Below are 23930 nucleotides of genomic sequence, written 5' to 3'. Positions count from 1 at the left end.
TAATTTGAGTACTTGTCCAAGATAAGAGTTTAATGAGTTAATGGAGCCAGGATTTGATCTGTAACTCACAGTTTTGAGCAGTGTTCTATAGTACGTTCCTGTTACTATAAATTATTATGAAATACATCTTTAATAAAATTTTTAAAAGTTGGTGTAAATGAAGAACACAAAAGAGAAAGAGAAAATGAAGTTGTGTTTTCAAAACGAGGATTTTCAGTATGATTACTGCCATTTTCAACATTTTTAGTGCCAAACAAATTTTAAAAATTAGCTGTGTGGTGTGGATAACTAATTAAAATTAACTAATTAATTAAAATACATAATATTTATACAACACTACAGTCCTTCACTAATCTAATGGTTAAAAAACTGTATGATACTAAATACCATGACACAGGAAATTTATATTCTGGGTTTTTGAGTATGAAAGTGTACTAGTGATCACCAAAACTGATGCCTTTGCTTGACAGACAAGCAAAGGAAGGTACGGAAAAGATAATGATCATTCCACAGACCCAGAGCTAATCCAGTTACCTAAAAGGAAGACTAATTGCCTTAAATCCCTCTTAGTAGGAAAAATCACATTTGAAAAATTGTAGGACTTTGGGCAAAAATAGAATTAGAGTGGCTGATATCATGAGAAAATGAATTTTTCACTTTTGTGTTAATACCACTGGAAAGACTCAGTAAATAGAAAGCGTATTAATTCATTTGTATGCATGATAAATTGGTGACAATTGACATTATAAGATCAATGTATAATCATAATTTTTCTTTATTAGAATTCCACTCTTCAGGTCTTCATTCTCGGAAACTTTCAAAGAGCTCTCTTAAAACCACTTTGCTTTATTTGTGGACACACTGCATGCTGTTGTGATTTTTTTTCTCTTACTTTCTGTTTTCCATTAATATGTTCAATATTTGTTTTCTTACTTGATGTGCTAATCCCCACTTCCTAAGTCCTACACTAGTCATAGAGGAATATGAATACCTGAGGAGGAAAATTGTTTGAAAAACCTTTGGGTAACTTTTTGAGCTTAGTATAATTAAGAAGTTGTTCCCATGTGCACCTAGGTTGTTCCGCCAGTTGTCTTGCCACTAAACACGTTTCTGTTGCCTTAGTGTATCTTATAAATCACACCTCCTGCTGTGGTTCCTCAGCAAAGAGCAGAAAACTTTGGCCTGGGCGCCTCCCTCTCTCCTGTCTGCATTTCTGTACCTTCACTCCGGACACTGCTCCAAGTGTGGAGGCTGCTAGGCTCACCATCTCCTCTCCCAGGGTTGCTTCATAGGAAAAGCATCATGCTCAGCTTGTATTGTATTTCTCATTACTTTCCACCCTTAGTAACTGCTTCCTGTTTTCCCTGCAACTATTTTCAGCTGTAGTAATTCTTGATTTATGAACACTTGGTCCTATAGTCTTACGATGGTGCAAAAGGTATCCAGAGGGAAATTCACACATACTGGAATTTCAAGTAACTGGATTGTGAACAGAGGAGAGTTTATTGAACTGTGTCTAGAATTCTGACATCTTTATTTTTCAAAGAGCAGTGGAGAAGCTCCATGTGCTCTCAAGCCATGTGCTGGGTGGAGTTTAGAGGTTGCAGGCTTGTTTCTTTATTCTGTCCATCCTCCCTCACCAAGAAGGCTTGCTTCCATGTGCCGTTCTCAGTCCTATTGGACCCCGTATGGCTGTTGTAACTCCATGCTGCTCCTTGACATCCAGGACAATTTTAATAACTTCTGCTGTTCCTCCTACTTCACTGAGGAGCACTGAGGAAGCTTGACTTTGTTCATCTCTCTATAGGTACTTTCCAATTGTATGGACATATTTCAGTAGATAATAGCACAGACATTCTAAAAACAGGAGAAAGAACTATTGGTGATGATTGATATTTACTTTTAGGATAATCACTTTGACAAGAGTAATTATTTTTCCTGCCTGTTTAACCTCCTTGCTTCCATGTACAAAACACAGACACTCCACGGGTGTAAATCTTGCATGCAAAATTACCTTAGGAGCTGGGACATACTGCAAGATGGGCAGACATTTGTAATATACAATTGATGGTGCTGATGGCTATATGATCAAAATAGCATTAGCTTCACATTAAATTCTTCTGTTTAAACACTAAGTACTTAAGTTTAAGAAATCCCAAGCACCCACTATGCAATCGAATACCTGAATCAAATATTAATCCCTAAAATATTTTGGAAATAATAAATGGTTCAAAAATATTTTGAACAATTATTGAAGCTTACGACTATGTTGAAGACACTTCCAACTATTTTTAAAGACTTTTGTAATTTCCTCTTGCTAGTTAATTGCATTACTTAAAAAAAACATTAGTTTTTATATTTTTCAGATCTATGATTAATGTACATACATGAGTGGATAAGAAAATGTCAACATAGAGTAAATATATAGCTTAATAAAAACTCTAAAGATTTTGGAAATGGCTACAAACAATGTTTGTATATCTTTTAATATTTACAGCATACTCTTACATACCTTCTAGCGTTACCATTTTGGCAATAGTGAATCTTGGTAAATAGCTCTTTTTATTCTTCTTCATAAATTAGAACTGAGTTTCCAAATCGTTAAGTGATTTGCTGAAATTTTATGTTAGGGAGTAGTAAAATTGGGACCCAAATCCAGGTCTTCTCACTGAAGCCCAGAACTGTCGATGAACTTATTTTAAAATATTTCAGATGCTCTCATTCTGGTAAGTCCCATATGTACTGAGTGACATTGATCTATGCAAAGGCATGGCAGGGAAGAAAAGCCAGGCCATCTATGGGCAAAACTGGAATAAATATGTTAATTAATAGGCATGTACTAAGCAACCACTATTTTCTGAGAAGTAGGTTAGACCAAAATAAAACTGAAAAAGTTTACCTCTATTACAAAACACTACTTTTTATTACAGATTTGTCTATTTTTGTACCACATAATATTCTTCTGACATATAATTATTTCAAATGGAACCACACCCATAAGCTCTTTGAGATTAGGAACAATGGGTGTCCATTTTTTATCCCCTTCTGCTCCTTATACAGGTATGTGCTCTGTAATATAAGAAGCTTAGATTGGATCGTTGTTATTCAAGCTGTACTCCAAGGAGCACTGAGAGTCCATGGGGCTGTTTCAGGCAATGAGCTGTAAGAGTTTTGTCTCATTTAACAGAAGCATTTTTGTTTTTCTTTCTCACAGTAATTATAAACTTCTTCAAATATCAGGAATGATTATATTGACAATGGGTTACTATGTTTTCCAAATATTTGGACAAATATCTTTTACAGAAAAGGAGTTTTGTAAAATTTTTAAAAATTCTATATTGAATTCAGAATTCTTTAAAAAATATGTACACTTTCTAGAGTTTCACAGGAATCTTCTCAGAATAGTTATTCTTAAGAAACTGTTTACTGGAAGACCTCTGAGGAAATTTGGTAATGAAACAGGCTTTCTACATTATATACTCTCAGTTATGTAAATAGTCAGAAACAAACAAACCCTCTACCACAACTCAACAAAAAGCTAATGCTGCATGGGGACATAGTTACAGAATTGTAATTTAGACAAGCAGCTTTCAGCTGTCCTGATCCTTTTTCTCACTGATCAGTGAATGTGCACGTATTCCCTACATACTGAATGTTTAGTGCTATGTTGAAGCGGAGAAGGCAGAAGCCCTGGTTCCTGTTCACAAATAAATTACTTAGGAGAGTCAGTTTAGCAATTGTGAGAACTAGTCAACAGAAATATGACTATTTTTCTATATAGAAATGAAATAGCATTATCTTCTCAACTGTGGGATGGATCTGTAAGTGTTGAAGGAGTCAAGTCATAGCCCTGACTCACAGTGACTGATAACACAGTTCACCTTTTATGGAGTTTGACCCTTAATATATCGTTATGTTTGACACATAATATATTTCATCTGTACATAAGTTTGTTCTCTTCCCCCAAATAAACCATACTTCCTTGGTGACAATATGTGTATCTTGTACCTTAAGATAGGTGTAAATGCATTCATGCCCTCCCTAACATTTTGGTCAACAATGGACTGTATAGCCTAGATGTGTACATGGCTATACCATATATGTCTGTGTAACTACAATCTGATGTTTGCACGTGACCAAATCACCTAATGATGCATTTTTCAGAATATATCCCCATCATTAAATGATGCATGACTTTATATAAATATATGTGGCAAATATATAAATAAATAAATATATATATATATATACACACACACATACACACACAAACACACACACACTATATATATATGTATATATGGCAATAAATAATGATGGTAAATAGTTAAGTCACTGAGGGCTGGGATAATCATAGGAGGCTCTAGAATTTTCCGCCTTACTGCTAGATGTCTTTTGCCTCATTCCTCAAGATTATGTTTGAATGCCATTAACCTATATAAAGGCTGCTCTGCTTTCCCACTTCCTAAGCAGCATCGCATGCTCTTTCTATGTCCTGAAACCTCTCAAAGGGGACATTTCAGGAGAGGGGACAGACTTCACTAAAGCTGTGGAGAGTTGAATATGATCTTTGAGATGGTCTATGAGATAATGAATATAAAAGTCTGAATAGAATGGAAGATGCTTGTCAAGGAGGAAAAGAAAAACAAAATCAGCTGTGTGGGAGTTGATTATGGAAGCCTTTAAAATTTGGGCAGAGGTATCGATCAACATCAAGACAGAGCCATTGATAGTCTCTGAGCAATGAAATTACATGGAAGTCTGGGATTTTGAAAACGGCAAACTAACTGTCAGTACTTAGAGGATGGCAGTGACTCCAAGGGGCTCTTTCTATGTAATCACCCACCCACAAGTGACTTGAGAATAAAGAAGCGAGACTACTTGCTGCATTTATAGTAACATATAATGGACCAGAGCAGGACTATTTAGTCATTGTTTCTCATAAATTAGGTACTCAGATTGAATAAGTTTTATATCTTTAAAAAAAGTGCCTTGGTCAGGCAGGGCCAAGGGGAGGGTTATGGAAGAACCAATAGATGGGCCTTGGAGAGGCAGCTTTGCAGGGACCACCTAGGCTGTGTCTGGCCAAAGAAGCCTAAGCAAGCAGATGCTGAAGTCCAGTGCTTTCAGGAGAAGTAGTATGATCATGGAGGTGAATTAATTAGGCAACCTTTCCTTTTGTTATATTGGCTTTATTTAATTAGCTTCCTTGCTTTGATTCCACGTTTACCAGACAATAGTCTTGTTATGATTTGGATGTCAATGCAGCTCTCCCAATAGAAAGAGCGTGATTTATTGATGTTGACATAGGGATTCTAGTACTTGGACAGACTCCATTAATTATTTGTAGTTAGAAAGTTGACATTATGCTAAAGTCACATGAGCCTTCCAGTGAGCTGAGTCTGTTTTGGGTGCACTGACAGAACCAGGTGTCTAATCCTACAAAACCATCCAAGAAGCCTTTTGCTTTCCTAGAGCATTCTTCCCTCTGGCTATCTCAAGTCTCATTCTTTTTACATATTTTTTACAGTATAGATCATAAAGTGGGGAACACACAATCAGAGAGACATCTCTAAAATGTTGTAGAAAAAGAGGCTTGAAGTGAAGAGCTTGTGGGACTAAACAAGGAAGAACAGATGGGTATAAAAGCCGTTTCAGATAAACATTAAAAGACAGAAGATGAACTGGTTCTGCAGGATTAGAGATGTTATTTCATACAGCACCTATGTACCAATTACTAAAAAAAAAAAAAAAAGTCTTTGCTCTGGAAAGTTACAACGCTCAGAGCACATCTTACATGACTGCTCTGGACAGCTCTGACAACAAACAAACCACAAGACTGGACTCCCAGGAGAGGCCCAGCCTCTGGATCTAGATGATTGGCAGATGAGAGCATTTAATCTGGAGACAGGGAAACAGGAACAATCTCAAATACTTTCCTTCATCCTATCCAGGACCAAATTTCTCCTGGCTGGTTAATTTTCATTCTTCAGCTTCCTAAAATTGCTCCCTCATCTCCTCCTAAATTCTCTTTTTATCCCTTTATTGAACTAAACTTTATTTGATGTACACAATTATTATTTTAGCTACATACTAGTTTATTGTCTATTGCCCTCATTCATCTGCTAGTTTATTGTCTATTGCCCTCATTCATCTGTACCATAGACGCTGACTGTTTTATCACGACATGCCCAGCACCCAGTGCATTGCTGATCCACTCTAAGAATGTAGTTGAGCGGATGAACGGATAACTCAGTTGTATAGCTGAGAAAGCCACACACACAGAACTCAGCAATTGGCCCCACATATCAATTTATTTTTGTGTGATGTGGATAGTTTAAATCCTCAAGTGTATTATATATAGACTCCTTAAGGGAGGTCCTTTTATTTTTTGGACACAATTCTAATCCCAAAATTCCTGCTTGTCATTGTTTCATAAATAATATAGGTTGAAAAATAAAAAGAGCTGCCAAAGCAGGAAGCAGAAGAGACATCCACAGTGTAGATGTGTTGAAGGCATTTATCCTGCCGTCCCTTCCTCAATGTGCCAGAGATTTCCTGGCCAGAGCATATTGGAAGTCTGAACAGAGGGATAAAAATGATCATAACGTGTATGGTTTGGGTTTGAGATTGAGCCACCCAAAGCACAAAAAAAAAGCATAAAAAACATTCTATGTTTCCTTTGATAACACAGAAAATAACTGGATTATTATGTATTTACCTTTTCTCCAACTATGAGGCTAAGCCCAGGTCAGTGAGTGGCCAGTGGCTGAAGCACAGGGAGCATTTGGTGGCTGTAACAGATGGGCCATCAGCCCTTTTTTGTGTCATTTTAACGTGGATGAGCTTGAGGCCGTGGGTTTCTTCTCCCCAGAGCTGGCACTGTAGATACACGTCCTCCGTCAATTCACGTCAGACACAGCACTGACAGTGAAAAAGCAGCCCCCATTTACCAGGAAATTTACTGTCATTCCCGACAACTGTATCATCATTTAGGCAAGACCACCAACCCCAAAGGGATCTTTGATGCCATAAAAGTAGTCTCAAACTTAAATCTTGGTTCTAAAATAAGCCTTGTAGATGAGGGCCCAGCATAAGTGTAAATATGCAAAAAATAACTCCCTGGCTTATAACAGGTGCTTAGTAAATATTTGCGGGATAGATATTAAAAATGTTTAATGAAAACTATGAAGAATAAAATCAATTTACTTATGAAACTCAGTATGCTTTAAAAAGCTTCTTTTTGCTATTTCTGAAAGACTTTGGAAGGAGATTGAAGGTCAGGAGAGACCGAGTCTGGTGTGTTTGTAGCTGGCAGAATTGTGTGTCAGGTCCTTTCTTTCTTGTCGTTGTCACCCCCAGGGTTTGGGGGTTTAGTCAGAGCGGATCTCAAGGCAGGTGGGGACAGCAATGCACGGTCAGGCCCAGCTCCTAGTGCCTCTGGGCCTGGTGTTAGACAGAAGCGTGGCTGTCTGGGAAGCCCAAGCCCAGCCCAGGGCCACCTGTGTGTCCCAGCTAGACAGACTCAGAGTCTGCTCTGAAAAAAGGAAACTTTTTGAATGCGGGGCTCTTGCCCCTGTGACAATGCAGGGTCCGGATAGAGGGTCTGGATGGGGCTGAGGTGCTGTGTGTGAAGGATGGGCTCCAGCAGGTCCCAGATCTGCGGCACAGTGAGACACCAGGTGACTGGGATGGAAAGTCTTTGGTCCAGTTCCTTGCTCTATTAGATCCCAGCTGCCAAACTTTTTCCAATTTCTAGTCCTCTTATCTGTCAAACACGGACAATAATATTTTACCTGCCTAAGTTGTGGATAAAACATGTATGAGATGGCTTTGGAAGCATCACTGTGCTGTATGAAATTTAAGTATAATTTTCCACACTTCTATATAAAAAAGTAGTGTATGATGAAAAAGGTCATGGAGGATCCTGTGTGTCTCCTGGCACAGGAGCTCCTACAGCGTGTGGTAGGAAGTGGCAGTAGTAGCGGTGGTACAGGGACCTTGGAAACGCTGCTAATACCCAGGCTAGAAAAGGGAGTGACTAACATCCACTGTAACTCATGTGCTGGGGACTCTGTATGGCTTCTAATTTGATACTAACAAAAACCCTACAGAGTTATTGTCCATCCCTCATTATATATGAGGGAAGAGAGTTTCAGAGAAACCTGCCCGTGATTACATGGCTCATGAGGGATGGAGCTAGTTTTCTAACTTAAGTTGTTCAGAGCACTTTCAACAATATTTCCAACAGGATTATGGGAGAAGTATTCTCTGCTTAGGGATTACCCATAGTCCTGTGTACGTAAATTAGTCCAAAACAAAATTCTCGCAGAAGTGGGTAGGCAAGTCAGGTCTTTGGGGATAAAAAGGCCTCAGATCAAGTTCTGGCTTTTGCTATGTGAGCTCCAATGTGCTAATTAATCCCCAGTTCCCTCCCTGGTAAAATGGAAATTATATAAAGCACTGTGCTGGTTTGTTGTAAGGATTAGAAAAAATTTACGGAATACCCAGCTCTGTGTGGTTCACTATTGAGTAGATCCTTCATGAACAGAAGCTATTGTTACCATTAACATTTGTTCTTACACAAAATGTGCGACAGTCCCATGATGTGGATGTGAGTGTCCACTACACACTGTGGAGGGGACATTGACCCTGCTGCCGTGCACTTCACTGCACGGTCATTGGAGCAATTGAGAGAGGGGACCTGTAGATTGCCAACACAGAGTAGAGGGCATGGACGAGGTGAAACTCGAGAGCTGGCCAGCACATGACCCTGACAGGTGGCATGAGAAGGAGGGAGAGAGAAACACTGCCACCATGCGGAATGGCAAGCCAGCTTTGACCGGGCACACCTCCATCTCCCGGGCACTTTAATGTGATGAGTAGTAGCTGCGCTTCTCTTTTGCCACTGAGATGCATCAAGAGTGATGGAGAGATGCAATAGAGCCCATACGATTAGCTCACATTTGTAAGGGGAACATTATTGCAAGAGTTATGTTTGGACAGGGCTTGTGGGATTAGGAGCTGAAGTTTTAGACGTATTAGAGATGCTGAGGGATGCCTTTACAGTCTGAAACCGGCTCCACAGTTGTCTGTGCTGTTACCTCCATGGGGCATCTGCAGACTGCCTGGTGTTAATAATTTTAAGAACACTAGAGAGAGACAGACCTAGGAAATCCCACTATGACTGTCATTTGAAAAAACAAAAAATGACGTCTGTAGCTGGCTGTGCATTCTACAAGGCGGCCCATCCAGCCTGCAGCCCGTCCTCACTCAGTGGTGGAAGTGGCGCGATCTGGCATAGACAACTCATTCTGAGCAAATGACAGCGTCTCTGTGGATGGAAAAATTAAAGCCCAGAGCTGTGGGCTTGTGCAACTGTCATCCTGATTTTATTAACATGCTGATAGAATTAAAATGACACCAACACTAAATACACTGTTATAAATGAGAGAATGACTCTGGGCGTGAATATATTCTCAATGCCAGTAAAGAAATACTGAGCATTGTCACTTTTGTGCTTCAAAACGAGTCAGAAATATTGCAAGCATGAAGTGTACACAGACACTGTGGGCAATCAATTACTGAAAACAGCCTGGAGGTGAAAAGGGATGCGTCAGAATCTGTAATTTGAAGTTCCTGAGATCATGGATTGATAAAGAGAGGTAATTCTTTATAGAATGGTTGATACTCTGAACAGGTTGATGTAATTTTCTTTGGCATCCCCCCTTCATCTGTCTCTACCCAAATATGTCAGCAGTCACTCTGCATGTTTCCAGTAGAGATCCTTCTGATACCTTAACTTCCCCGACTAGGAATAAGATTTAAGGGCATGACAGTATGTTCACGTCATTATTGATTACTTTTTCTTTTTTTCGACAAATAGATTTTGCAAATCCCGTACAAGCTAAGTAGCAATCTTTAAATGCAAGTTCTACAATCTAATGTTACAAGTAATAAAGACATTCACAGATTTTCCAGACATTCTTGGTTGTATTGTAAACTCATTGCTGTTTTAAAGTAAAATAGGTCGTATTATGCAAATGGCATTCATTGCCTTCTTGGGTTTTATAGTGTATTATAGTCTAGAAAATTGTGTCAAAGCAGTTTTTCTTTCAATGGGTAGTTTTAAAAATTATTCACAAGTGTGCAACCAACCAAGGAAAAGTATGGCCTGAGGTCAAGAAAATAAGATTGTCAGCCAGCACATAAGTTCACACTAACAGATTTTTATTTTATTTTAATGAAGATTAAAATTATGGCGAACATATTGTGCTGCTTCAGCGCCTCCTCACCTGATACTAGAGTATCTACATGCAGTTTGTAAATAAAGGCTTGAGGAGCAAGATTTTGTTCTAAAATAGCAATTAATTCAGCTGAGAAAACCACTGGGAAAAAATGAGATAAGCATTATTTGTTTTTTCCACAGTTAACAGGCATGTAATTTTACAGAGGTGTTTCAAAATAATAGGCAGTTATTTTGTGTATTACTTTTCTATCTCCATGTAACAAATTACCACAAACTTAGGGGCCTAAAACAAAACATGTTGATTATGCAACAGTGTCCGTGGGGCAGGAGCCTGGGCATGGCTTGGCAGGGTCCTCTCTCAGGGTTTCACAAGGCTGGGATCAAGGTGTCGGCCAGGCTCTGGTCTCCTCTGAAGCTCAGGGTCCTCTCCAGGCTTACATTGCTGTTGGCAGAATTCAGTTCCTTGTGGTGGTTGGACAAATACCCTCAGCTTCTGATGCCACCTGCAGTCCCCTGTGCCATGGCCTCTCCCCGGGCAGTTCACACACTGGCTACCTGCTTCTCTAAGGCCAGCAGAGGAGGCCTTGCCTTATGGGGAGCCAGCATCTCCTTCAAGGACTTCCCCCTGATTTAGTCGGGCTCTCTTAGGACACTCTCCATTTTTACCAACTCAAAATCAACTAATTTGGGAAAGTCATTTGTGGTATTCTTTCATATTTGCCATATTCTATTGACTAGAAGTGAATCCCAGGTCCCAGTTGTACTCAAGGAAGGAGAAGGGACTGCATAAACACGACGTGAACACCAGAGGTGGGACAATTGCGGTCAGCGTAGAGTCTGTTGCTCACATGTTCCTATTTAGGAATGTTGTTTTAATTCATTTTCAGATAATGCCATAAAAAAATAGTGAGTGTGTATGAATGTGCACTCTTCCAGATATAAAGTATATTTTTTTAAAACATAAAATGTACAATTTGATTGCTTACATGTACTTTTAGACTTTATTTTAAATTTTCAGGAAATGCTTAAGTTTACAGTTAGGAGTCTATTGTCTGCAAATAAGACATAGGATGCAAAGACAGGTTCTGTATCGTCACTGATATGGTTTTTTGTTGTTTGTTTTTTGTTTGTTTTTGTTTTCTTAACATGCCCAAGTCTTCCCAACATGTGCACTTGCCTGTATCTCTGGTCTGCTTCCAGGGCCCCCTCCACCCTCACTCAGGCCATACTTGGAGGCTCTTCGAGTTGCCCAGAGGGTAGGAGATGAGCCCAGGCAAACCCTCTTTTCCCCTCCCTCTCTCTTTTAGGGGGAAGCCTTACAGAGACTTATTCTAATGCAAAGAAAGAGGACTGAATGCATTTGTCCTCAGTGTTTACTCTCAGAAATGACCTTTTTAAAAAAGTCATTGTTTTTATGCTGCTCAATCAAACAGTAATTTCAGATAGTGTCTGTGCTCAAAGCATCTAGTACACATCTCAACAGACATTTACATTTATCTATCTCTCTATCATCCATCTATCTGTCTATCTATCTATCTATCTATCTATCTATCTATCTATCTATCTATCTATCTTTCAGGTAACTCTATGTATCAATCTATCATGTATCCATTATGTATGTATCTATCATCTCTATATCTATCAGTTGAAAAATTGATCATCTATCTGTCAGTTGATCGTTTATCTATGATCTATCACCTATCTTTATTCTATCTATATCTATCATGTATCAATCTATTGATTGATCGAGGGATCACCTATGGATCTATCATCGGTCCATACTCTATTTATATCTCTCTATCTATGTATTTATCTATTATATATCAACATTGACCATATGAATTTCTCTCTGCAGGACAAGACCCTCTACTTTTCCTTAAGCCAGAAAGTTACACACTGAAATGAATCAAGCTTACATATAAAAATTAGGAGTAACTAATATTAAACATATCATTGATGTAGTAATTTTAAAAATCTGGCATGGAGTCCTGGAGTTCAAATACCAAGTTCATTCAAGGTAGACATGCAGAAGAAACTGCCAGCTGTGTCTTTTGGAGCAATAATAAAAAATAATATTTGCTAATACATCAGTGAACACTAATCCAACCATGTGCCAGGCAATTCACATCCATCATCTCATTTTATCTCCAAAGTATCCCTTTGAAGATGGTCCTATTGTTATTTCCATCTTAATGACAGGAAACTGAGACTTAGGTAAGTTGAGGTCATAGAGCGAATGAGCGGCAGAGTTGGTGTCCAAACCCTAGTTCCTGTGACCCAGACCTCAAGAGCCTCACATCTATACGAGGTTGCTTCAGAAAGTTCATGGAAAGATTCACATTGTCTTTTAGTTCTATTTTTCCAGAAGCTTTTTGAAGTATCCTCATACACCATCACCATTCTCTGTTTTACACAGTGTTCGATAAAAACTGTTACCATCTCATGGCCACTGTTAGCAAATATCATAATTATGTGTGATTTAGCTCAGTATCTCTTGTTACATGATTATTTACCACTGATATCCAAGTTTGCTTCTTCCTCAGTCTGAAATCAAAATCTAAATGGTCAAGTTGTTCCTAAGAAAATGAAATGAAGAATGCATAGTAATTGGCTAAGATTATCATCTTGAAGGGCGATCTCTTGAATTGCATTTCCAGTTTGTAGTTGGGAGTTTCTGATTGCAGGCAGCTCTCCTCCCTGCCCTGCTTCAGAGCCCAGGCTCCTTCTCTTGGGGCTATGACACCCCTGATGGCTGTGGGGGACCTGCACCCAAGAGCATGGCTGCATTCTCATTTTCAGGAGCTCTTGCGACGTTTGACATTATGAACCCGTTCCTCCACTCAAAATATTACAAATCCTGTTTTATGACTGTAGCTTTAAGAAGGAATATGTTATTGTATGTTAATACATTTTCTTCAACCTAAAAGTTCTCTGATTTTAAAGAAATTAAAACATTTTTGTGAGTTTCTAAAGAAATTGTAGGCCCTAGGCACTGTGCCTGGTGTGCGTAATGAATAAGTCAGCCCCCTGCAGACAAGAAGAGGGTAGAGAAGGTTCACTCACAGGTCTACACTTGATGCAGAGCTGCGTGTGTTACCTCTGCTCATCTTTTCTTGGCCAGCACTGGTCCCGCAGACTCACATGGCTCCTGGATGGGCAGCCTCTTCCCAGGGATGGTGCTTTACTCTCAAGGGCCAGACAGACCTTTGGAACAAGAGCTACAAATTGCAAAGGGGTAGCACTTAATTTATGTCAGGTAGTTAGTTGTCACATATGAGTGTATATACTGTTTTGGAAAAAAAATTCTGTATGTTATCATGAAAAAAGAGGTATTTATTAGGTATCATCACTTCCAGCTTTAGTTGGTCTGTCTTCTCTAGTGGTAGGTTCTGTTTGCCTCTTTGCTGAGCTACTTCTGACTAGTAGTGGCTTATGTTAGTATCTTCAGTGATACCTGTGAGCAGAAACGTTTAAACACTTTTGTTTTCATGTAAGCATTCTCCAACGGGCCTGTTCTTTACTCTCTTATCTGCCTGCTCACCAGTGTGCACCCCAGATGTTCTCCTGAGTTCTGTGCATGACTGTTCTCTGCCTGTTTCCCTGTTTATCATATACCACTCCCCACTCATATGGAGCCCTTCTCCAAGTCTCTGCCCCTGTGGCCAGGCCCTGGTCACTCTCTGTCTCATCATTTTCTTCTCCTGTAGTGATACTCTCGCACTGCAGGTGAATGATGACTAAGCTGGCTGTGAGTGGTCTAGTTGTCCAGAGCTGTTCACCTGGCTTGCTTGAAATATCTTTTGTTGAGTTCACTTTTGCTTTCAAGGACAATCTGCTTAGCTAAACCTCCTCTGCCTTTTATAATTTCCTGGCGGTTGGGGGGAGTCCCAGTTTTAATGCCCCCATGAGCACTACGGCATCTCCTCTCTTCATCAACTGTGTGATTTTCCACCTATGGGCTAACAGAGGCAGCCCCTGTATTTAGGTGAATTTTCTTCAGCCCCAGGTTCTGCCTGACACTGTCTTTCTTCTCCTCCCTCCAGTCTATGGTGGTGAAATTCTGGCATATTATAGACCTGAGCTCAAGCAAGTTATAATATATAGACATTGCTATTTTGTTTTAAAAGAGTAATATAATGACCTTAGGACCCTGTGGATATTACTAAAGAGTTTGATGCCTTTTATTTAAGAGATGGCATATACAGTTCTAATTTATTTCACACTTTTATGTTCATAAATTGGCTGACAAATGCCAACATTTTTTCTCTGATTCTATTGCTGTCTTGTTGATTTCACATGAAACTCATCCTATGTAAATATTTTTGCATTTATTATTACTCAGCTTCCATATCACTATGAATATGATCTCAGTATATTTTCAGGACCCTCAGGCACAGAGTCCACTATGTTCAGATATGCAGATTGGAGAGATGTAAATCTAATTGATAATCTCTGTGGGCCAAGGGACAAAAATAATTTTGCAACAGGTGTTGGGAGGAAGAACCACATGACAATATAAACATGGTATGTGAACTGTAGCAACAGACAGGATTTTTTAAGGTATTCTGTGCAAATATTTAGCATTGGGTGTCTGATATGAAGTCACACAAGTTATGATAGGTGGACAAATCATAAAGGTGATTCAGGGTCAGATGATATTCAGATAGTGAAGCAGAAGTGCATGAAGACAGAAAGCTAGATGAGGTCCAAAGACAGACACCAGTCCCTGGTGTGGGGACCAGGGAGTTCATGGGGAAAGAGTACGGATGAACCAGTGCCTATGTATATAGGAATTTAGCACACAGTCAGACTATCAAATCAGAGACTCAGACACAAGCAAGAAATCAATTTAACTGAAATGGGATCCAAGGACAGGACCTGGATTTAGAGAAAGTAAAGTGGCTTGGATTTGGGGATTGAGTCACAGTGATGGGACCAGCTAGCAGAAAGGATGCCCTTGCTGTGAGTCTCAGAAAGTGGACCAATTTAGCTCCTATTTAAGGCAAGGGCATTCCTAGAAACTGGGGTCTGCACTGGCTGGTTCTACTCTAGAGGCCCCAGTTATGGAGAGAGACATATCGGGGGCTAGGGCTAGTTAAGCTATTAGTCGTTTAAGGAGTTAGGATGACCCAGTTAAAGAGTCTGGGTCATGGTGGATTTTTCGGAAAGTCCAATGGAAAGGTGCTGGGCACATGGAAGGCGAAAAGGGAAAGCAGAACTTGGAGATGGAGGTCAAAAACATAGCATTTACTTATTGATCAATGTGTTTAAAAGAGAAAATAATGAAAATCCTACAAACGTTTAAATCTGGCAAAGTTGCTTTTTGTTCTTATGTAAAAATTATCTGTACATACTCATATATTTAGGTCTATTCCCCCCAAAAGAGTCGTGTGCCTCTTCCTTTATTATTTTTGGGTAAGATTCATTTCAGTTCAGGAGTTACCATTGGAACTGTTCTCTCAGGAATTCTTATGAAGTGCAGCATGGTGACATTTAGCTGTGAAAAAGAAAAGTTGGTTTCTAATAGGCTTCAAACTGACATTTTAAAAAATATCTGAAATATTAAATTGAATGCTCCTAATTTATTGTGCTATAAAAAAGACGGTATCATAAGGAAGGCCACTTTAATGTCAGTGACATGAAAGGAGCGTGTCCTTATGCTTCTGTGATTGTATTATTGCAAACCTTTCCTGTCCATATATCAAGACATGTCCATACATTTTTTATAAACTTACATCTTATAAGAATTCTGAAAATTGCACTTTTACTCTGCTTCTACAAATAAAGAAAGCCTGTGGAATCATGTTGTATATAATCCATTCTTCAATAGAATGATCTTCAGTGCAGATATCACAACAGATGAAGCAGTCTAGTAAATTCAAACACAACAAATTCAAGCCTGAAAGTATCTAGAAGAAACTCTATATTCATTGTACGGATGGAAAATTTGGGTTTGTGGATAGTTTATAAAGAGGACAGGCATCCCCATGTTTGGGAATACAGGTATAAAGCAAGTCCCCAATCCAAACATACAATTCATGGTTTGCATTAGAAAGTTTTATTTTTATGTGTACATGTTTAAATAGGCATCAAAATACCTATTTGATAATTGTAAAACATCATTAAGAAAATACCCAAGTCCACACTTGTAACAGGCTTAAGTGGGGCGGCTTGAGGATAAGTCTTTATAAATCTGCTGCACTCAGGGGCTGGCCAGTTAGCGCAATTGGTCAGAGCACAGCCTTAACATCAAGGTCAAGCATTCTGATCCCCATACTGGCCAACTGCCAATCAATCAATCAATCAATCAATCAATCAGTAAATAAATAAATAAATAAATAAAATCTGCTGCACTCTGAAACTGAAAAACCTACCCTAGTCTGCCTCAATGTGAGACTTCCTTCCATAAAAGCAGGACATAAATCTTCATCCATTTCTCAGAGGGAGAGAGTGGACAGTTTTATTATGACCATTTTGAGAAAGGAAAATGACACAAGGTGATGCATAATTGATTTATTCAATGTCACAAAGCAAATTACAGGTAGAGAGATGAGCATTTAATCCAGTCTCTTGCCTTCCACTTGGATGTTTTATTGTCTTTGTGAACTTACTAACATGTATCATCATCAAGACTAAAACATAAAGTTTACAATGTTGTAAAAAATCCCAGTGAAACCATTACAGGTTTGACTTCTTTGGGAACGTGGGAATTGCCCAGTGAGTCTTAGGTCACCCTGGTGACCCATGTCATGACCTCCAGTCCTACAGAAGTCATGTCAGCATAGGACCAGCTTTTGCAATACTTTGCATAATTGTCCAGGAGGTTTAGTTTTATCAATTGTTTTTGTTATGTAATGAATTATTCCTTATATTTTGTGACAGTTTGACAGTTGATACACACTGCTATTTATTTTCATCATTTAGAATTGGTGAATATGTTGTTGGCCACCAGTACTTTGAGAAAGACAAAAGGACCTAGGGAAGAGAGACATAACTAAATTAATTAAAAGGATTAAACCCAAAGCTTATGACTTCAGTGTGAAATAAAATGAAGGCCAAAAGATGATATCATCAAATGCTATAAAGTCTAAGATTTTATGGGAGGAGTGAGGACAGAATTATTTTCTTTTCTTCTTTAGGGGTAATAAAAATTGATAATGATTGTATTAGTCAGTCATAGACACATTGTGCCTACAAAGGGTCATTCACGGGAAAGTAAGAACGGCAGAGACCTGTGTGTCCTGTCAGAAAGCGATTACTGGGTGATAGATCACAGATCATTTTTTTCTGATTTTAAGTTGTCTTGCATGTGTTATGGCATTCTTAATGATTCGTTAAAAAAAAGTCATAAAATCTATTCAGATTAAAAAATAATTTTTCTCCACTCCACTAATTTTGACATAAGGACATTTGAAGGTTATTTAAATTTTTACAGTATTACCAATTTTTTTTTAAACTAAGTGAACATTTCAAGAAACATATGAAAATAATCCCATCTGTCAAATTCTAACACTAGGCACACTGAGGAGTGTGAAAAAATTTTAAGGCAATTGATTATACTGAGCTTGCAATTTGCAAAGAATCTGAAGTGATATGATTTAACACCATTCAATAGTAAATGCGAAGGATTAACACTCACCATCAAATGTTTTAACTTAATAGTGAAATGTGGGGTGAGGGAAATACACCTTCCCGGTGTCTGGAGGTGAGGAATGTGCCTCTTAACGCTGTTGCTAGCCGGCTGCTTCACCTGTCATCTCCCAGACCATGTTTTTCTTCTATAAATCATTGGTTTTGGACACTCAGTTCTGAAATTCCATGAAATTGAAAAGTCCAAAAATATTTTAACTGTTAAAAAGAGTTTACATTTTTTCTTTTTTTTCAACAAATGATCATTTTTTCTTGTGATGATTTCAAGAAAAGTTTACCTTTTACCTCCTTGCAACAATTGGTGAGTAAGGGGTTGGGTGTGAAATACGATAGACAGAGAGGAGCTGAGGATCAGCCAGTGTTTCTGGCTTTGGCGTCTTTCTCTTAGTGACTTGGAAAAATGAGGAAGGGTAGATTTTTGAAGGTAAAAATAAAGAAAGGTAAGAGTTTATTTTTGGGTGTGATAATTTTGACATCACTCGGTGTTTGATGTTAGGTTTTTAATCTTGCTACAATATGTAGCATCGATTGTAGAAGCTAATGCAGGTAGACGCTGCTCACTGGAAATTATATAATCTACTCCGGAAGTAGTGACCATGAGAATATGGTGGTAGAGGTGGAAATATAAATGATGGACAAAAAAATCCCTTACTTTATAAGACTCAGTGATGAATTGGGTTCTAAATGAGTGAAGAAAGAAGTGAAATAGGACTCAGGTTCGGGTTCTAATGTATTGGGTAGATTTCAGTGTTATCAAGCTCCATAGGAAACACAAAGGACTTATTTAGGAATTGTAGTATTTCCTCAATTGGGCTTTTGCCATTAAGTTTATCAGAAATCTATTTCCTTTATTAAAAATAAGGAAATGATTTGTAAGCAAATTGGATAAGAAAAAGCCTCTTCGATAGAGTTTTTGGATTAATGGCTGGTGGTCATGGTCTGCCCTGGATGGATAACCTGGCCCGATTGCCTGTAGGCTCCACTGCCCTGTAGTCTGACATCCCTATGATGTAACCACACCTGGAGGGCAGAGATCCAGGGAATTCCCCACAGCTCTGACTAATTTATTGGAACCTGGTGCTTTATACATCTTGGCCAATGAAATATTAGTTGAGGAGCCAAGATGACAAAATTCTAGAGGTAGCTATCTATGTACATGGAATGTCTGTCTCTTCTGGAAACATCTAGAGGTGACAGTACTTCAGTATAAAATAAGACCTGTATGAAATGGGCCTGTTTGGGAGAAGAAATAATTTACCTGTCCTCTTGCACAATACAATCATTGAAGGAAATGCTAAGAAATTGCTCATTCATACATATTATTTCTTAATTAATTTGAACGCTTAATTATTTTACTGATATTTTAAAATGTAAAAGACATATTTCCAGACCTAAAAGAATAGAATGGTTCTGATAGGAAATATAAATAAACAAATCAAGAAGTGAAGAAAAATATTCTGCTTCTGTTGGAAGTCTACTGTTTTGGGGGGGTTGCTGGCTGTCAAAAACTTTTGATGTCTTTGTGGTCAGTTCATTTACCATTGACAAACTAACTTCACTGTTACAGAAATAACACTATTTTGTATTCCTAACAATGAAGATTTCTATATTGAATTTTGTGCAATATAAAATAATTCATGAAAGTGTCCATTTTATTATGTAGATATGTCGCCAAACATTTCTACAACAATATATATTGAGAGCTAATGAGATTCTCTCTTTGGAAAATCGATGTATGGAGAAATATGAAACTGTATAGCTTCTGTTCTAGGTTTGTTAGAACAGAATATTATCAAATCCATTCTGAAATTGTACTAACTGAATATTTTTGACTGAATATTATTTTAAAATCTTCCCAATTTTTGTAAAAATCATAAAGTATTAAAACTTGAAAGGAGTACATTTATTTTCATGATTTTAAAGCCAACTCACTGATTTCTTTCTGTGTAGAAAAGCAGTGAATTTTGTGTTTTAATAACACTCTGAAATCATTACAACTTAATATATTTTTGAATCAAAGGCACTTATAAACAAATTGCCTGGAATTAAAATGAGCACCAATTAAACATAGTAACATGCATATATTTTAGTATTTTTATTTTAACTGCCAGACTTACTTAGGTGATGCAATAAACAGAGGATTTGCTATGCTATCCCTGTCTTCAAAGAGGTTAGTTTCTAGATGGAGTAATGAACACAGGAAAACATGGAAGAAAAGCACACAGAACACCAATCATCATGTATTTGTGGCAGGATTCATAAGAAATTCAGGGAGGATAAAGTGGTTCCAATGGAATAGCCAGGGTAGCAGGAATGCTCTGGCAGGAATGGAACTTGATCTCCAAGGACAGGCATGATTTGGACAATGACAAGCAATACTAGGGCACAATAAGACAGTAAACTGGATACGGAAGACAGTAAGCTGGATACAAAAGACAGTAGTGGGTGGCAGGATTATGAGAAGCTTATGGCTAGAGTGAGGACTCGCCTGCGCCTCATGGTCCCTGCCCCGCCAGGGCATCTGTTTGTAGGCAAGGGCAGCGACCTCCACCTGGAGTCAGGAAGGCTGGGCCTAAGCAAGTGAAGATAGAAAGCTGAAGGAGGTTTGTGAGGGAAGCTTTGCAAGACATGGGTGGTGAGTCTCATGGGAGCAGTAGAAAGAAGGAAGTCAAAGATTATTTCAGAACGTTGAGTTGTGGGTGACTTTGAGGTGAATTGGGAGGTATAAATGTGGTGCCCATTTTGGGAAGATATTGAATTCATGGGCCTTGCTTTGTTTGCACATTTTGTGGTTAGGCATTTTGTCTTGCTTTGCCTTTGGGATTTGCAACTGAGCCCTTCATGATGTTTGGCGTTTGGGAAATCTATCCCGTGTGCAAAAGTGTGCAAAGAGCAAGCACTGTTTCTCAGCACAGCAGTGTGAGGTTACACTGCGGTTCCTACGTGGCTGGCTTATGTTATTAACGTCTTGGCAGCACGCTGAGCGAGGACGGGCTGGCACTTATGAGTCACAGTTAGACTGACAGATGACAGTCAGCAGAAATGCTTTCAGACAATGAGGTACTGAGAGCGAGGGATGGTGGTCTTACTTCCTAAGGCTGTGATGTGCTGGCGGTGGGCTGGTGCGGCTGTCAATTCTTAGGAACGACGACCTCACTGCCTTGCCAGAGGTGGTGCATTCTCGCATAGGGCAGGGCAATTCCTTTGTATCTATTAGTCCTATGACAATAAAAGTAACAACATATGAATCATAACAGCAGCAATAAGTTCAAATATTGTTGATATTCTCTTATAGTCATACAGAATTTACTTACGAAGAGCTCAAAGTGTTTTCATAAATCCTTTACTTTCTTTTATAAAAACCTCTACAATGTGGGGAAGGAAGAAATCAGCACTGCCACTCACACACGATGCTTGGGAAACTGGAGAGGGCACGGCGAAGGGCAGGGTGTGTGAGGACTCAGTCCAGTGCACTGTTTGGGAAGAAACTCAGTTGTCGCCCCATTCCTCCTCATCCTCCATCCCTCTGCCAGTGGTGCCGGTGTCCACAGCCTGCTGCCATCTGGTGAGGATGTCCTCCGCCTCTCTCCGGTGCAGATCATTTCATTTGTCAGTCGTTCCACTGCTCCCACTGGGGTCTTCAGACCTTCACCAACATGGGCTCTGCCTTTCTCCCAGACTTTTTTCTTTTTGGCAAGGGATAAAAACATAAACCGAAAAGAGGAAAGAGCAATATTCCGGAAATCAAGACTCTTGCCATTAGTTGTACCAGTCTTAAAGCTTAGTGTGAGAAAGAGTAAATGTGGGTAGATTTGTATGAGTAAATTTGACATGGATATGTTTATTATGTTTCTTTACCCAACATTGCAAACTTTTCTGAGAAAATGAAAATTGAACAATTATTTTATGAGTGTCAAGGAATGAATTCCTCAATGGGACTCTAAAAAATGATTATTGTTCATATTTATTATATTTTTGGACAAAATCAAGTTAATTTTCTTAAGCTAATGAAAAGAGATATAGTAATATCTTGTATGGTTTTTCAGATGCATCTCAGCTAGCTCAACATTACTGTCACTAGCGAGAATGACTGAAGGAGTCTAGGAAGGAGGGACAGGGAGAGACTTTTCAAAAAGAACTCATTCTGTCAGGAGTCAGCATCTTAAAAGGTCTTGTTGTTTATTCATATAACTACCTCCTACCTTTGGCTTTTTCAGAGTTTGACTTCTGAGAGCCTGAATGTCCTGTGTTTTTTAAACCACTTGGCCTGTGTGCTCCTCACAAGAGCCTGGACTTCTCTAGGCTGACACCTTTTATTTTGGCTGTGACAACTCTCTCCAGTCTGTCTTGCTTAGAATGCTGTAATCTTAACCTTTTTGTAAAATTACGTTCAGGATTAAAAGGAGTAACACAGACAAAACTGCCTAATGCTTTCATAGCACAGAGCACGTGCTCTGTAAATGCTGGTGACCACCCCTCACGTCGAAGAGCACGATCATGAAATACACTTCTGAGCTCAGGCCAGTCCATTCATTCACTTCCTAAGCCAATGGCAGATACTTAAATCCATGGGTGAAAATAATAAATTAACCATAGCTTCTATTTCTCTATTAAAGTAAAATATTTTTTTGAAATGAGTTGTCAATTTGGATATTCCCATCTAAAAACAAATAATATAAATCTAAACGTTATTGAATTTTGGACGATAGAAATTAAGATTATGTGCTGAGAAGTCTACATTACTAATAAATGATTGTTTGTAAAATAACTCATTTGATGTGTTCCTAATTTCCCTCTTGCCATTTTCCCCTCCATTTACTTTTAATGAATCTACTTTTTCTTAAGGAATATGACAAAAAAAAAAATGAGAATTTTCCTACCTTTAAAAATAATTATATAATTCAATTTCACAGAAATGTTCATGTTTCTTAAAAATATCATTGTTGAAAGTATGTGTTGTTGTTTAAAAATATGATATTACAATATAATTTAAATATAAGTCAAGTATGGTACTTGGGATTCATTGATAAAGCTTTCACTTGCCACCTTATTCCATATATTCATCTATGTATATTGATATTTAATTTACAAGCTATCAAACTGTGTATTTTAGTCTAGTTTTAATTTCTATCCCACTTTGTTGTCAAATTCTATCAAATTATTTAAATGTGTATTGTAAAGACTTTCATTTGTATTTGGCCATGAAGATTGTATAGTGGTGTAAATACCTGTGACAAAATTTTAAAGAATATGCTCTAGTTCATTAGGTATTTGACTAGTCAAGATATTTTAAGCCTTTAATGAATTTCAGAGTTTAATAAAATAAAAGCATGTTGAATTTCATTTTTTTAGACATAGTATTCCTAGATTAAAAAAGAAAAAAAAAAAACAGATCTTTTCAGAGAGGAAGTTACTTCTTAAATTATTATATGCAAGTAAGATAGATAAAAACCACTGGTGTGTTTTGCAGTATGATCTGAAGATAATCAAATTACGTTCTATGTAATGAAATGTGATATGTGGTTGGCTGTCTTCCTGTTTGTTGTACTTCTGGATATTGTTTTTTTATAAATGTATCTATGTACGCATGTTTGTATGGCTTTTATTTGTAAATCTGAAAGAAGTATCCTCCATCAAGCATGGCCTGTGTTATGTTGCCGTCTCCCACGTGCTCTTGGAAAGTACAGGTGGCTCATTTAGAAGCAGCCATATGTCATGGTGTGTGGCTGCCTATACATGGGCTGCCCTGTACTCATATCCTGCCTTCACAGAGACCCTGTGGAATTAACCAGAGATCCAGCTAGTGAACTCCTCTTCTGATTGCCAACTATAGAGCCAATGCTTGCCCATTCTGTTCTGCTTAAGCACTTGGTGATAGTAGTAACTCTTCCTGTTAAACTCTTAGCCTGAATGGAGAGACTGTGTCTGTATATTGAAGCACAATATGGTATCCATGTGAAAGATACTATATGGTAAGTGCTTAATAAGTGTATGTTGAATTAATGAATGAATGTTCCTTTAATATATAGTA

The 23930-nt window shown here is 38.3% G+C and overlaps 1 protein-coding gene across 1 annotated transcript in view; it reads left to right on the top strand.

Moving 5' to 3' along the window:
- CSMD1 (CUB and Sushi multiple domains 1) overlaps nucleotides 1-23930 on the top strand; it is a 1614989-nt gene that overhangs the window by 1243102 nt on the left and 347957 nt on the right. The window lies entirely within an intron of this gene.

Source organism: Cynocephalus volans, chromosome 1 (assembly GCF_027409185.1).
Source record: "Cynocephalus volans isolate mCynVol1 chromosome 1, mCynVol1.pri, whole genome shotgun sequence".
In the NCBI taxonomy this organism is placed as follows: Eukaryota; Metazoa; Chordata; class Mammalia; order Dermoptera; family Cynocephalidae; genus Cynocephalus; species Cynocephalus volans.
The sequence above is the reverse complement of the archived record's forward strand: the minus strand, read 5'-3'. Positions and strand labels throughout refer to the sequence as shown.